Source organism: Aotus nancymaae, unplaced genomic scaffold, assembly GCF_030222135.1.
Source record: "Aotus nancymaae isolate 86718 unplaced genomic scaffold, 86718_ANA_hifiasm-v0.15.2.pri h1tg000040l, whole genome shotgun sequence".
Taxonomy (NCBI): domain Eukaryota; kingdom Metazoa; phylum Chordata; class Mammalia; order Primates; family Aotidae; genus Aotus; species Aotus nancymaae.
In genome coordinates, this window is record NW_026988454.1 from 111,552,181 (window position 1) to 111,567,989 (window position 15,809).

Genomic DNA, 15,809 nt, shown 5'->3' on the forward strand with positions numbered 1-15,809 from the left:
TACAAAATCAATGTGCAAAAATAACAAGCATTCCTATACACCAATAACAGACTTAAAGAGAGCCAAACCAAAAATGAACTGCCATCCACAATTGCTACAAAGAAAATAAAATACCTATGAATGCAACTAACAAAGGATGTAAAGGATCTCTTGAAGGAGAACTAGAAACCACTGATCAAGGAAATAAGAGAGGACACAAACAGCTGGAAAAACATTCCACGCTCAAGGTTAGGAAGAATCAATACTGTGAAAATTGCCATACTGACCAAACTAATTTATAGATTCAATGCTATCCCCATCAAGCTATCTATGACCCTCTTCACAGAACTGGAAAAAAACACCTTAAACTTCATATGGAACCAAGAGAGAGCCCACATAGACAAGACAATTCTGAGCAAAAAGAACGAAGCTGGAGGCATCATGCTACCTGACTTCAAACTACTACAAGCCTACAATAATCAAAACAGAATGGTACCAGTACCAATACAGAGGTCCATAGACCAATGGAACAGAACAGAGGCCTCAGAGGTAATGCCACACATCAACAACCATCTGATCTTTGACAAACTTGACAAAAGCAATGGGGAAAGGATTCCCTGTTTAATAAATGTTGGGAAAAACTGGCTAGCCATGTGCAGAAAGCAGAAACTGGATCCTTTCCTGACAACTAAAATTAATTCCAGATGGATGAAAGACTTAAACATAAGACCTATCACCATAAAAACTATAGAAGAAAACCTCGGCAAAACCATTCAGGACATAGACATAGGCAAGGACTTCATGAATGAAACACCAAAAGCTTTGGCAACAAAAGCCAAAATAGACAAATGGGACCTAATTAAACTCCAGAGCTTCTGCATAGCAAAAGAAACAACCATTAGAGTGAACCAGCAGCCAACAGAATGGGAAAAAATTTTTGCAATCTACCCATCTGACAAATGGCTAATATCCAGAATCTACAAAGAACTAAAACAGATTTATAAGAAAAAACAACAACAACAAAAAAACATCAAAAGTGGGCGAAGGATATGAACAGACACTTTTCAAAAGAAGACATATATGAGGCCAACAAACATGAAAAAATGCTCATCATCACTGGTCATTAGAGAAATGCAAATCAAAACCACATTGAGATACCATCTCACACCAGTTAGAATGGCGATCATTAAAAAATCTGGAGACAACAGATGCTGGAGAGGATGTGGAGAAATAGGAACACTTTCACATTGTTAGAGGGAGTGTAAATTAGTTCAACCATTGTGGAAGAGAGCGTGGTGATTCCTCAAGGACCTAGAAATAAAAATACCATTTGACCCAGCAATCCCATTACTGGGTACATATCCAAAGGATTATAAATCATGCTATTATAAAGACACATGCATATGTATGTTTATTGCAGCACTGTATATAATAGCAAAGACCTCGAGCCAACCCAAATGCCCATGGATGATAGACTGGACAAGGAAAATGTGGCACATATATACCATGGAACACTTGCAGCCATAAAAAACAATGAGTTTTTGTCCTTTGTAGGGACATGGATGAATCTAGAAACCATCATTCTCAGCAAACTGACACAAGAACAGAAAATCAAACACTGCATGTTCTCACTCATAGGTGGGTGTTGAACAATGAGAACACATGGACACAGGTAGGGGAGTATCACAGGCTGGGGTCTGTTGTGGGGGAATAGGGTTGGGACAGCAGTGGGTAGGGAGGTTGTGGAGGGATAACATGGGGAGAAATCCCAGATACAGGTGAAGGGGGAATGGAGGCAGCAAACCCCATTGCCATGTATGTACCTATGCAACAATCCTGCATGTTCTGCACATGTACCCCAGTACCTAAAGTGCTATTATATATATATATATATAAGTAAGTAAATAAAACTGTATACTTTCTACTCAATTTTTCTGAAAACCTAAAACTGCTATTTAAAAAAAAACTTACTAATCTAAAATATACATGATATAAATGGCTGCTTATGAGACTCTACGTCTGTAATCATACTTAAGGGTCGAAGAATGAATGTGTTTTCCCTGACATCAGAAGCAAAACAAAGGTGTCTGCTCTTACCACTTCTATTCAACATTGTACTGGAGGTTTTGATCAGGGGAAATAGTTAAGAAAACAAAATAAAAAAAATCCAGATTTGAAGGGAAGAAGTAGAACTATCTCTACTTACAAATGGATTATGTTGTTCCTACAAAATCCTAAAAAATCCACTAAAATGTACTACACCTAATAAGCAAGTTTAGAAAGACTGCTGGACACAAGATAAACATATAATAATCAATTGAATTTCTACACACTAGTGATAAGCAATCCAAAAGTGAAACTAAGAAAACAATTTCATTTAGAAGAGTATCAAAAAGAATATTTAGGAATAATTTTTTTTAAAAAAGTGCAAGAATTATACACTGAAAGCTGCAAAAAATTCATAAAAAGAAATTTTAAAATACATTAGTAAATGGAAAGTCTTTCCAAGTCCATGGATTGAAAAATTTAATATTAAAGTGGTAATACTCCTAAATTGATCTACAGATTTAACACAATTCCTATGAAAATCCCAGTTACTTTTTTGCATCAATTGACAGTCTCATCATAAAATTCATGTGGAAATTCAGAGACCCAAATTAGCCAAAACACAGGGACAACTAGACATGGTCAGGCACTATGCATCTCCACCTTTCAGCTCCTAGAACAGCAGAATGGTCTCCAGAATCACTCTGACACTGTAGATGGCATGTTCAGGATACCCACCAGGTTTATTAAGTATAGCCCTACTATCTTGCTGGGGAGCTATGGAATCATCCTTATCTCACAGTGGGCCATTGCCTCTACTTCCCTGGACCACTGGGATGCCAACTGTAGAGTCATGAGGTTCCCACCAGACCTTACCCGTACAGGGGTAGCCAATGATCATGGGGAAGACTTTGATTTACAGAAAGAACCAATTGGGCAGGTGATGAACCAGTTTAGACAGCAACTTGTCAACCGGTTGCTCCACACATGCTGCTTTTCTCTCCTCCCCAACATATCCTACCAGATGTGGCTAAAGTGCTCTAGGAGGTCAGGCAGGTTGACAGTCCAGTTTTTTTGTCAGTGGTTAGAGAATTCCTTGAAAGGACTGTCAAAGGAGGCAACCATGGGAGCCCATCACAGTGACACACAAACAACTTACAGACTTCCACAAGCAAGTCACTAGTGCTGAGGAATGTAAGCAATTTTGCTGGGCTTTACAAGACTTCACCAGGTTGTTTCAACAACTCACACTCCTGCACTGTTCCTATCACCCAGGAATGTCTTTTAAATTAGAAGACACGAAGGAAACAAAAACCAGACTGTGTTCCTCAATCAGAAACCCCCAGTGTGGCAGAGAGGACTTCACCACCAGCAGGGTGTCCGGCCAGACACGGAGAGACTCCAGCCTTCTGAGGTCATCCTGTGGAGATCCTGTTTGCGGGTATGAGGGAAAATCAGAGAAATTTTAAAAAAGATAACTGCAAAAAAAAAAAACAAAAAAAAACAAAAACGTAACTGCAGCCTGCTCAGTGTGGTGGGAGGGGAGCTGGTTTCCTGGTGAACTTGTTTCTAAAAGGAAAAATAATTTGAAAAAACTTTTTTTTAAAAGGGCCAGGCATGGAGGCTCATACCTGCAATCTCAGCACTTTGGGAGGCCAAGGCAGGTGGATCACTTGAGGTCAGGAGTTCAAGACCAACTTGGCCAACATGGTGAAACCCTATCTCTACTAAAAAAATTCCAAAGGAGGTAATTGCCAAAGGAGGTAATTTTGTTTTTAAACAAAAATTAGCCAGGTATGGTGGTATGCACCTGTGATCCCAGCTACTTGGGAGGCTGAAGCAGGAGAATAGCTTGAACCTGAGAAGTGATGGTTACAGTAAGCTGAGACTGCACCACTGCACTCCAGCCTGTGTGACGAGAGTGAAACTGTCTCAAAAAAATAAGAATAAAATTAAATTAAACACAAAAGCCAACTTCAAACAGAATGAACTATTTCCAAGTAATATATCCACATGCTAGAAAAAATGTCCAACTTTATCTAAAGGAATACAAAAAATTACAGCACCCAAAAATATATAATGCACAACGTGTAACATCCAATCAAAACTTACCAAACAAAAGAGCAGGAAAAGATGATACGTAAATTATAGAATAATCAATAAACAGAAACAGACTTAGAGATTACACAGATAGTAAAATTATCAGGAAAAGATGTTACAACTGATACATACATATATAAATTATGTATAATTATGTTATAGGTATCTGTATATATATTCTAAAATATATGTTTTTAAAACATATATGTTCTAAAAAGTCTTAGAAACTACTAATATAAAGAGTAATGCAAAATATTTTCTAAAAACCAAATGGCACTTATAGAACTGAAAAATATAATCTCTGAAGGGAAAAATACACTGGAAGAAATTATCTGCTGATTAAACGCAGCAGAGTATAAATCAATGAACTTGAAAATATAGAACTAGAAATGTCAAAGACACAAATTAAAGAGCAAAAAACAATAAATAAAAGACTGGAAGAATGGGAAAATGAAGAGAGTATCAGTGAGCTATGGCATGACAACACTTTTCTAACTTACAAGTAATTTAGGGTTCCAAAATAAAGAGACCAGAGAAGAGACAAAAAAATATATAATTTTCCAAATTTTCCAAATCTATAAACCCATAAATCTAAAAATTTCAACAAACCCCAAGCAGACTAAACAAAAAGGAAACTACACCAAGACTTTTATGCTCAATTTGCTGAACATCAGTGACAAATAGGAAACTTAAGAGCAATCAGAGCAGGGGGAAAAAAAAAGCATTATTTCCAAGAAATTATACCAAAGAAGAAAACACAATAAGAAATCGAAAATGTTTTAAAGCCAAGGAAAATAAAAACATAATTTAAAATTTTGTTATATGCAGCCTACGAAGAGCTTAGAGAGAAATTGAGAGCTTTAAAATGATTATATTAGAAAAAGGGGTTCTCCAGAAAATCAAACACAGCATGTTCTCACTCATAGGTGGGTGATGAACAATGAGAACACATGGACACAGGGAGGGGAGCATCACACACTGGGGTCTGTTTGTGGGGGCCAAGGGAGGGACAACAGCAGGGGATACCAGGGAGGGGTAAAATGGAGAGAAATGCCAGATGTAGGTGACAGAGGGATGTAGGCAGCAAACCACACTGCCATGTATGTACCTATGCAACAATCCTGCATGATCTGCACATGTACCTAAATACAATTTAAAAAACCTAAAATACAATTTAAAAAAAAGGGGGTTCTCAAATTAATAATCTAAACTGATTATCAAAATTAATTCATCTTTAGAAATTTTAAAGAGAGAATTAAATCTAAAATAACTGAAGGAAGAAAATGATAAAAGGTAAGAGGAGAAAACAAAAACAGAAAATATAATAATATAAAAAATATGATATACCAAAATCAATTTCTTCAAAAAAATTAATAAATTTTATAAATCTCTAGCCAGATTTATCACATTTCCAGATTAAAATAGAAGAAACATAAATTATCAATATCAGGGAAAAAAACACTAAATGTTCTATATACATTAAAGTAACAATAAATGATCATTATGAACAATTTTAGGCCAGAAAATGAATAATTCAGATTAAATGAAAAATACAAAGTACCAAAATGTACTCAAGAAGAAATAGATAATGGGAATAGCCCTATTTTTGAGAAAGAGTTAAAAGACTGTATATAGTAAATAAAATAGAATATCTTTTTTTTTTTTAAGTTCTGGGGTAGATGTGCAGATCTTGCAGGATCGTTACATAGGTATACACATGCCATAGTGGTTTTCTGCCTCCTTCTCCCCATCACCTACATTAGGTATTTCTCCTAATGTTTTCCCTCCCCAATCTCCCCACTTCCTGCTATCCCTCTCCTAGCCCCCGACCCAGACCCCAGTGTGTGACATTACCCTCCCTGTGTCCACATGTTCTCATTGTTCAACACCCACTTATGAGTGAGAACATGCAGTGTTTGGTTTTCTGTTCTTGTGTCAGTTTGATGAGAATCATGTTTTCCAGCTTCATACATGTTCCTGCAAAGGACATGAACTCATCATTTTTTATGACTGCATAGTGTTCCATGGTGTATATGTGCCACATTTTCCTTCTCCAGTCTATCTTTGATGGGCATTTGGGTTGGTTCCAGGTCTTTGCTATTGTAAACAGTGCCATAATGAACATACGTGTGCATGTGTCTTTATAATAGAATGTTTTATAATCCTTTGGGTATATATCCAGTAATAGGATTGCTGGGTCAAATGATATTTCTATTTCTAGATCCTTGAGGAATCATCACACTGACTTCCAAAATGATTGAACTACACTGCCACCAACAGTGTAAAAGTGTTCCTATTTCTCCACATCCTCTCCAGCATCTGTTGTCTCCAGATCTTTTAATGATCACAATTCTAACTGACATGAAATGGTATCTCAGTGTGGTTTTGATTTGCATTTCTCTAATGACCAGTAATGATGAGGTTTTTTTCATATGTCTGTTGGCTACATAAATATCCTCTTTTAAAAAGTGTCTGTTCATATCTTTCACCCACTTTTTGATAGGTTTGTTTTTTTCTTGTATTTTTGTTTTAGTTCTTTGTAGATTCTGGATATTAGCCATTTGTCAGACGGGTAGCTTGCAAAAATTTTTTTCCCATTCTGTTGGCTGCTGGTTCACTCTAATGATTGTTTCTTTTACTGTGCAGAAGCTCTTAATTAGATCCCATTTGTCTATTTTGGCTTTTGTTGCCATTGCTTTTGGTGTTTTAGTCATGAAGTCCTTGCCTATGCCTGTGTCCTGAATGGTATTGTCTAGGTTTTCTTCTAGGATTTTTATGGTGTTAAGTCTTATGTTTAAATCTTTAATCCATCTGGAGTTAATTTGTGTATAAGATGTAAGGAAGAGATCCAGTTTCAGCTTTCTGCATATGGCTAGCCAGTTTGCCTAACACCACTTATTAAATAGGGAATCCTTTCCCCATTGCTTGTTTTTGTCAGGTTTGTCAAAGATCAGATGATTGTGGATGTGTGGCGTTACTTCCGAAGCCTCTGTTTCGTTCCAGTAAATAGAATCTCTTAATCTGATCTCATGTATTTTAATTTTAGGCCCCAAATCAATTAACTAGCACTAATTCTGAATATTGATAACAAGGGTTTATGTGAATTGAAATGGAAGCAATCATGGACATTGAAATTCAGGCTTAGACAACCACATCTATGTAACTGTAGACTTGTAAATCCCCAAATAGCAAACATTCAGCATGTTTCCAGGATTCACAAATTCTCTCTAACATTCCTATTCCCTGCGCTCTCAAGCAAAGTTCAGGTCAGGCTGTAAGCCAAAGCCAATCCTGACAGTATCATATTAATATGATTTCAAGAAATTTGCCTATATATCTGAGTCCTTTAATATGGAGTCTAAGAGAACTTCTAGAGAAGAGATTTAAAATGCAACTAGCCCTAGAGGTAGTATATACATTAATACATTCTCAATAAGATTTAAATGACTAATTTGAAATACCATTTTTTAAACAAACTTTTTTGGGAAGGGTGAGACGTAAATGTCTGAAGAAGCAAAAGGACAGCAAAGAAAGGAGAAATCAGTATATACATGGGAAGTTGATGCAGAAACAAATTTCATTTACTTCAGTTTGACAAAGGTTTATGTTACCATTGTGTAGGTGTCTGGCAAACTGCTCTAACACCATTATCTTTCCTAGGGCCCAGGAATTAACTTAAGGACTATTAGGTGACTCTTCAGGATAACACTTCACACATTCCTCCTCCACTTTTACAACTCAACAATGCAGAATCCCACTTCCACTGCTGGCCATGTTATCACTTAAATGAAGCCATTTCATTCTTATTTCAAAATCTAGTTTTTTAAAAATTTTTTCAATTTTAATGAAAATTGATACATCGAATTCACAATAACCTTTTTGGTATATTACTGTCTATATCCCTATCATGTCAGTGAGATAATTACTCTGATTTTCCCACCCCAGCCCCCCATTAATAAATGTGCATGTCACTTCTCTTTAAAAATGAAATAAAATAACCCTTTTGCTTATTTTTTCAAAATAAGGCACATGATAATGTTTTAAAATTAACTGTCTATTAAATTTAAAAGGTTTTAGGTATTACTTTTCTTAGAAACAACAAGACATCTATTTTCACTATCACAATATATTTGCCTCTAAAAACAGGTATTTAATTAATAATAATAGTCCCCTGGATTACTTTTGGCAGTTTATGCAGAGTCAAAGACATATCTGACATTTTTAAAATTTACAACAATGTACACAGAATGCTCCCAAAATGGTTAAAACTATTTAATTACATGTGCTGTAAATCTCCCTTAAGTAATTCACTATCTGTATCATTTATAAAGACAGACTTTGCTTATTCTTCTTTTATAGGAGACTAATAGAAGGCCATTATCCTTTTGGAGTGAAGAGATTTACGGACATATCTTCCATTAGCATTAATAGGTGTCCATGTAAATCACTAGGCACCAATAGTGGAAGAGACCTCCTCCATCTATTGGGCAATTGGCTATTTTAGTTAAAAGATAATTTTAGGACAAGGGGAAAAGTAACATTCTTAATATAATTATCTGAGGTTAAGACTACATTAAAATGACATGGTAAGAAAAAAAATGGGTGACCTGACACTTCATTTGACTTTTATTTTCCCTGCTTCCTAAGTTAATCCTAAGCATAACAATAAGAAAGCAAGCATAAAGGTGAATAAGAGTGATGCTTTTTAAAAGACAGAAAAGTGCATTACATATCTAAGCACATTGACATAGATCATTAAATTAACGGAATTGAGTCACCATAAAAGCATATTGTTTCCTTCATTTGGCAAATGTTTGCTACACTTGTACCTTAGACTAACATAGATTTGCTTAACATTTTAATTATATTAAGTAGTACAATGTCTTCCAAATGTTCTATTACTCTGCATATATATATTTTTAATTCTGTATTGATGCTCATGCATATGGGCTTCTCAGGGTCTCTGGCACAATTTTATGTACCTCTAAATATCATGTGCAGATGGTTACATTTTAGTTTTTCATTCCACACATAGAACTTTCATGTGCTTAATGTAAAGCCAGGCTTAGTATGTCGTCTTGTATGACAAATAGTTGTATATAAAGAAATTCACCGGATACACTTTAAAACAAAACAGAAGTGTTTAACTTCTCAGAAATAGGGTATCAGAAATCCAGGAGTCTTTCCATATTTGGCACATGATTTTGTAAGACTCGGGTTCACTACTGGCAAAGTAAGTTGTATCTTCATGGTTTAGACAGACAAGTACCACATAATCGCCGCTCAAATTTAAAATGCATGCCTGTGTAATATACATTTGCAAATCTGTCCTAGAAATGTTCTGCCACAGATCAGATGCCTTGTTATTGAGAAATCAAACAGTTCTTTAAATAGAGGTTGAAAATGTGGCATAAGCTAATTTTTGCAGTACAAAACTAATTGCGTTTTATTTTCATTTAACAGATTAAATATAGTTCCACCCTTTGATTTTTTTTTCTGTTTCTTACAAATGTGACAGTGTCAGAGTACATGCTGGGATTCCACTTAATTAAAAAAAAAAATAGTCACCGAGAAAAAAAGAGAAAAAAAAAGGAACAACAATAAAAACAAAACAATTTATAGGGTTCTAGTTATCAGCATTTAACAAAAGGCATTTGAGGGACTTTTAGGGAATTCTTTTATGGTTCTCACACTGGATGCTACATATTTATTTTTATCCTGTATTTACTGTAAAATCAAACATATATAAGGGAGCCTATGAAGAAAGAAATCAGAAGAGAAATGGATGACTGCCTCTTTGTGACATATTTTCTCCCTCAGCCTTGCATATTTGCATTAAAGTGATTGTGAATAATGTACATTTGACCAGTGCTGTCTGCAGAACTAATGCCTATAAAAGGGATGGGAAGTAGCATATGTTGTGCCTAGGGCAGAGAAAGTCCAATCACCCCCACTGTGAGAGTCTCCAACTAAAATGCAGGACAGCCTGGGATTTAGCCTAAATGAACCCAGCAGGGAGAAACAGGACACAGTCCCTCGGTCCACATTTAAGCTTCTGAAATAAGATTTTTAGAGTTTGCTTGGAAAAGAACTGATAATCTCTATAATGTCCATTGCACAAGCATTGAAATTTTTTTCTTATTTGTCTTATCTACCTATTCTGCAAGTTTTCAAGGAAAAGCATTATGGCAAGAAATTAAAACACAATAAATCAGTTGTTACAGAATGAAGATGTACACTGTTCATTGCCATTTTAGCAACTCTCCTCTGCTTGAGCTATTCCTCGGCATTATCTGACAAGGCACAGTTTTGTCAGTAATTGCAAAACGTTTTGGGCTTGTGGTTTCACTTTTATGTTCTTGAACTCTCCTAGAAATGCTCTGCTATTAAATACTTTGCATAGGTTCTCATTCCTGTTACATAATCTTCCTGTGACCTCTAGCACCAGGTTCAGATTCAAACTAGCTTTCTTTCTACCTGTATTAACTTGATATTTGAAAAACTGCAATTACAAAAATGTATGAGAATAACAAACTCGGCTGAACTAGGGAAATAAAAGTTGCAAAATTGCTGTTTGGATCAGTAGGATTGTCTTTTGCCTCATTAGCTGCAGTATTAAAGGGGAAAAAAACAGAGTAGGGCTAGAAAATATGTATTCATTTTGGTATTTAGGTAATCCAAAGGGGGGGCAGTAAATATAAAATAAAATTGAAAAACTTGCAAGTTTTGTATCATAGCATGATATAAAAGAGTCTGTGCAGTGCTGAAAATAATACAGAGTTGATAGGATATAGCTTATCTTTTCTGCTACTATCTTAGTGTTTAATTCCTATTCAAATTACTGTGAAGATGCTGTATTGTTTCAGAATGAAAGAGAGCTCCAAACCATTGATTTTAGTTTATTGGCCTATTCCTTAGATGGGGTAGGAGGCTGGAAAGGATTGCCCTGGTTTTAATACTTCAAAGGACTTCATTCTTTGAATGATTAGCTATTACAGAGGGTTACACACTGTCATGAAAATTAAGTTTTGGGTGTTTAATTTTATTTCTTTGGGATCATAGCCTGGGTTCTGTAGATCAAAGACCTTACCCTACCACAATCCCTACCACCCTCCCCCAACTTCACCTTCCTGATGTACCAGGGCCCCATGATGATTTGTTTTGGCAAACTAGGCGTCCTTCATTTTTTCCCCCATAATTTCAGTCTTTTCTGTCATAACTCAGTGAGGCCCTCATAGTGTGTAATCACTGTAGTTCATGAGATTAACCAAACCCACCTTGATGAAATTTCATTTGAGGCCATGATTCAGTGTCTTAGATTTAAAAGATGTCAATCCCCTTTTAGGATTATAGAGCAGCTTCTATCTGCTCTATAGTATTATAAGCACCTATAAATCTTGGAGAAAGGAGTTATGGAGTGGGAGCCTTCAAAACATGCTACCAGAAAAAGTAACAGAAAAATTGCTTAACAGTTTATCAGATGCTCAAAAATACTGGTTATTTGATTAATTAATTGAAGCAGATAATTCTTCACCTTATATATTATCATGTCAGTATTTTCTATCTTAATCTTACCTTTTGGGCTATTATTAAACTACAGACTGAGGGAAGGATATGTCTGTCATTCATTCATTCATTACTTCAGCAAATATTTAGCAGGCAACAGATGAAATTAGTGACCACTGAACTTAAAGCCTTGTGCTGGAGATAGACAAGTAAACTAGCAATTTGCAAGGCATTGTGATTGTGCTATGATAAACAGAGATTCTATAGCAGTTTGAGGCAGAGAATGCAAAATATATATATAATTGTCTTAGAATAGCTTTTAAACTTGCTATCAAATATGCAAATTTCTTTATTGTCCAGTTTACGTGAAGGTTGCCCTTACTGTTGTTTTACCAATAATAATATATTATTGGTTTCTTCCTTTCTTATTCACTGAGGATTAATATTGCAAGTAAATTGGGAGTTGGTGAGAGCTAGATCACTCCAGAGGAACTTCATGTCAGACATTCTTCCTCTTATGCTTAATTTTACAGGCTTTGGTCATCTCACATATTGCTGCTGGAGCTGAGAGAAGTTTGTGTTGTGATGTATTACATTTGTCATCATGTGCCCCCAAAGCCCGTCCTCTTCTTACATTGCTTTATTGCAGTGTAAGGTCTAAAACCCATGAATCTTGCTGTCTTCCAGTAGCCCCCTTCCATAACACAGCGACCTGTGCAGAATTAGAGCTAATAATTCAAACCAAAAAGAATAAAAAGCATAAAGCAACTGGCTTGCTTCCAGATTTCACCATGACATTTTTAAAGCCCAAATCAAATATTTTAAGCAGTGCCCTTTCTGAGGCAGAATTTTAAGCAGCGCCCTTTCTGAGACTGTGTATGGCTCTGTCAGGAGCCCTGGGTTCTAGTTTTCCTTCTGCTACATACAGAAGGCAAGTCATGAGTTTCCTCATCTTTAATTGGAAGAGGCAGAAACTACAAGATCCCTAACATCAGTATCAACTCTAATATTCTAAAAACGAATTTTAAAATAAACTAGATACAGTTTTTGTTATTGTAATGTTCAAACCTTTAACCTACCCAGTCTTTAAACAACATTTTTAGATAAGACTTCCTAGATCATTCTAATACATGCAAGTGGCCAAGAAATGGCATACTCTCCACTATTCTGAAATAAAAATTCTGAAGCCCAGAGAAATTTAGTGATTTTTCCAAGAATATGCAGTGACTTACCAGAGGAATACGGAACCCAATTCCTATCTTTTCAGCATTTACATTAAAAAAACACAAACTATTCCATAGGAAAAATATATTTTTTAATAATTTTATCTGATTCAGTTAATAATCTGACCCCATTATGAATTGGTAAAACATAAAATATATTTGGCTCTCTGACAGATAAAATAGTTTAAAAAGCCAAAATTCATACTTAAAGGAATCAGGTGTTCATTGGAGCACCAAATGGGCAAAAGAGAAAGTGCAGATTGATGCTCCAATGTCTCTATATTTGATAGTGATAGTCACCACTGGTAGGCAGGAAATCCAGGCCAGAAGTATCTCAATATTAGCTTCCTTTTCTTCCTCTCTGAATGCTAAATATCCTGACATCACCATTTTATCTGTATACTTGGAAATCTCCCTAGACTGGTTAGCAAAGTACCTCCTAAAAGTAAACATGTGTACTCTCTTTTTTTTTTTTTTTTTTCCAAGACAGAATTTCACTCTCGTAGCCCAGGCTGGAGTGCAGCATAGCACAATCTTGGCTCGCTGCAACCTCCGCCTCCTGGGTTCAAGCAATTCTCCTGCCTCAGGCTCCTGAGTAGCTGGGATTACAGGCTCGCACCACCATGCCCAGATAATTTTTGTATTTTTTTTTCTTTTTAGTAGAGATGGGGTTACACCATGTTGGTCAGGCTGGTCTCGAACTCCGGACCTCGTGATCTGCCCTCCATTAGCCTCCCAAAGTGCTCAGATTACAGGCTTAAGCCACTACACCTGGTCAAACATATGTACTCTTAACTTGGAGTGTCTCTAGCCCTCAATGGAACACTGAAAAAAAGTCAGACTATTTTAAATGATATGACATGGGAAGATCCAAGATGGCTGATTAGGAGCAGCTCAGGACTGCAGCTTCCAGTGAAAGCACAGAGGGTGAGTGGATGCTGCATTTCCAGACAGATTTTTATTGCCCACAGACCAGGAGATTCCCAGGCAGAGAAGCCCCACGGGTCTCCAGAGCGGCTGATTTGGCCGGCGTGGCTGTTTTGCCAGTGCCCCAGCATGGTGGTTCTCCATACAAAATACTCTGGTCTGGGTGCTGTTTTAGCTGGCCAGAGGAGCTCCGGGAAGGCACAGTCGCCCATTCAGCTGATTAAAAAAGGGGACTGAAACAGAGAGCCAGGCCAGGAGATTCCCGGGGAAAAAAGCGCCAAGAATCTCAGCATCACTGTTTCAGGTGGCACAGTGGGTCACTGCACGGGAAATCACACAGATCCCGGAGCCTTTTCAACAGGCAACTGGAACACCTGGGAGAGAGTCAACCATTCAGCTAAAAAAAAAAGGCTCTGAGGCAGGGAGCCAGGTGATCAGGCTCGGCTGGTCCCACCCCTACACACACACACACACACAAAAACAGCAATTGGAAGCACTCTGGGTTGAGAGTTTCACAGCAAGCAGTTGAATCCGGGATGGTCCAGCTCTGTGGAGGAGGGGCATCTGCCATTACCAAGGCACTCCACTACTACGAAGGTAGTCTGTCATTGCTGAAGCAGCCTGCCATTGCCAAGGCAATCCGCCGTTGCCAAGGCAACCTGCCATTACAGAGAGAGTCTGCCATTACAGAGGCGGGCCACCATTGCCGAGGCAGTTCTAACTAAACCCATATAAACAGGGCTGCAGGGAAGTTCACACGGCAGCTGGGCAGAGCCCATAGCTGCTCAGCAAAGCCTCTGCAGGCAAACAGTGACTAGGCTGCCTCCTTGCTGGGCAGTGCAGCCCTGAAAAAAAAGGCAGCAGCACAACGAAAACTCATAAATAAAGCCCTAACTCACTGGGACAGTACACCTGGGAAAAAAAGGGGTTCATGAATTCTGCTATAGCAGACTTAAACATACCTTCCCAGCAGCTCTGAATGAACGACAAAGCTCACAGCTAAGCACTCGAATCCAAGCTGGAAAATACTCTTCAGGATATTATCCAGGAAAACTTCCCCAATCTAGCAAGGCAGGCCAATATTCAAGTCCAGGAAATACAGAGAACACCACAAAGATATTCTTCAAGAAGAGCAACCCGAAGGCACATAATCGTGAAATTCACCAGTGTTGAAATGAAGGAGAAAATGCTAAGGGCAGCCAGAGAGAAAGGTCGGGTTACCCACAAAGGGAAGCCCATCAGACTCACAGCAGATCTCTCAGCAGAAACCCTACAAGCCAGAAGAGAGTGGGGGCCAATATTCAACATCCTTAAAGAAAAGGACTTCCAACCCAGAATTGCATATCCAGCCAAACTAAGCTTCATAAGTGAAGGAAAAATAAAACCCTTTGCGAACAAACAAGTACTCAGAGATTTCATCACCACCAGGCCCGCTTTACAAGAGCTCCTGAAAGAGGCACTACACATAGAAAGGAACAACCAGTACCAGCCACTCCAAAAACATACCAAATGGTAAAGAGCATCAACACAATGAAGAATCTGCAACAACTAATGGGCAAAACAGCCAGCTAGCATCAAAATGGCAGTATCAAATTTACATATAACAATATTAACCCTAAATGTAAATGGACTAAATGCCCCAATCAAAAGACACAGACTGGCAAAGTGGATAAAAAGCCAAAACACATCGGTATGCTATATCCAGGAAACCCATCTCACATGCAAGGATACATAAAGGCTCAAAATAAAGGGATGGAGGAAGATTTACCAAGCAAATGGAGAGCAAAAAAATGGAGTTGCAATTCTTGTCTCTGACAAAATAGACTTTAAAGCAACAAAGATCAGAAGAGACAAAGAAGGACACTACATAATGGTAAAAGGATCAATGCAACAAGAAGAGCTAACGATCCTAAATATATATGAATCCAATACAGGAGCACCCAGATACATAAGGCAAGTTCTTAATGACTTACAAAGAGACTTAGACTCTGACACAATAATAGTGGGAGACTTTAATACCCGATTGTC

General features: G+C 37.3%; 1 pseudogene; it reads left to right on the plus strand.

Moving 5' to 3' along the window:
• Nucleotides 1–1,641: 1,641 nt before the first annotated feature.
• On the plus strand, nt 1,642–14,018 carry LOC135268282 (transportin-3-like; annotated as a pseudogene).
• Nucleotides 14,019–15,809: the final 1,791 nt, after the last annotated feature.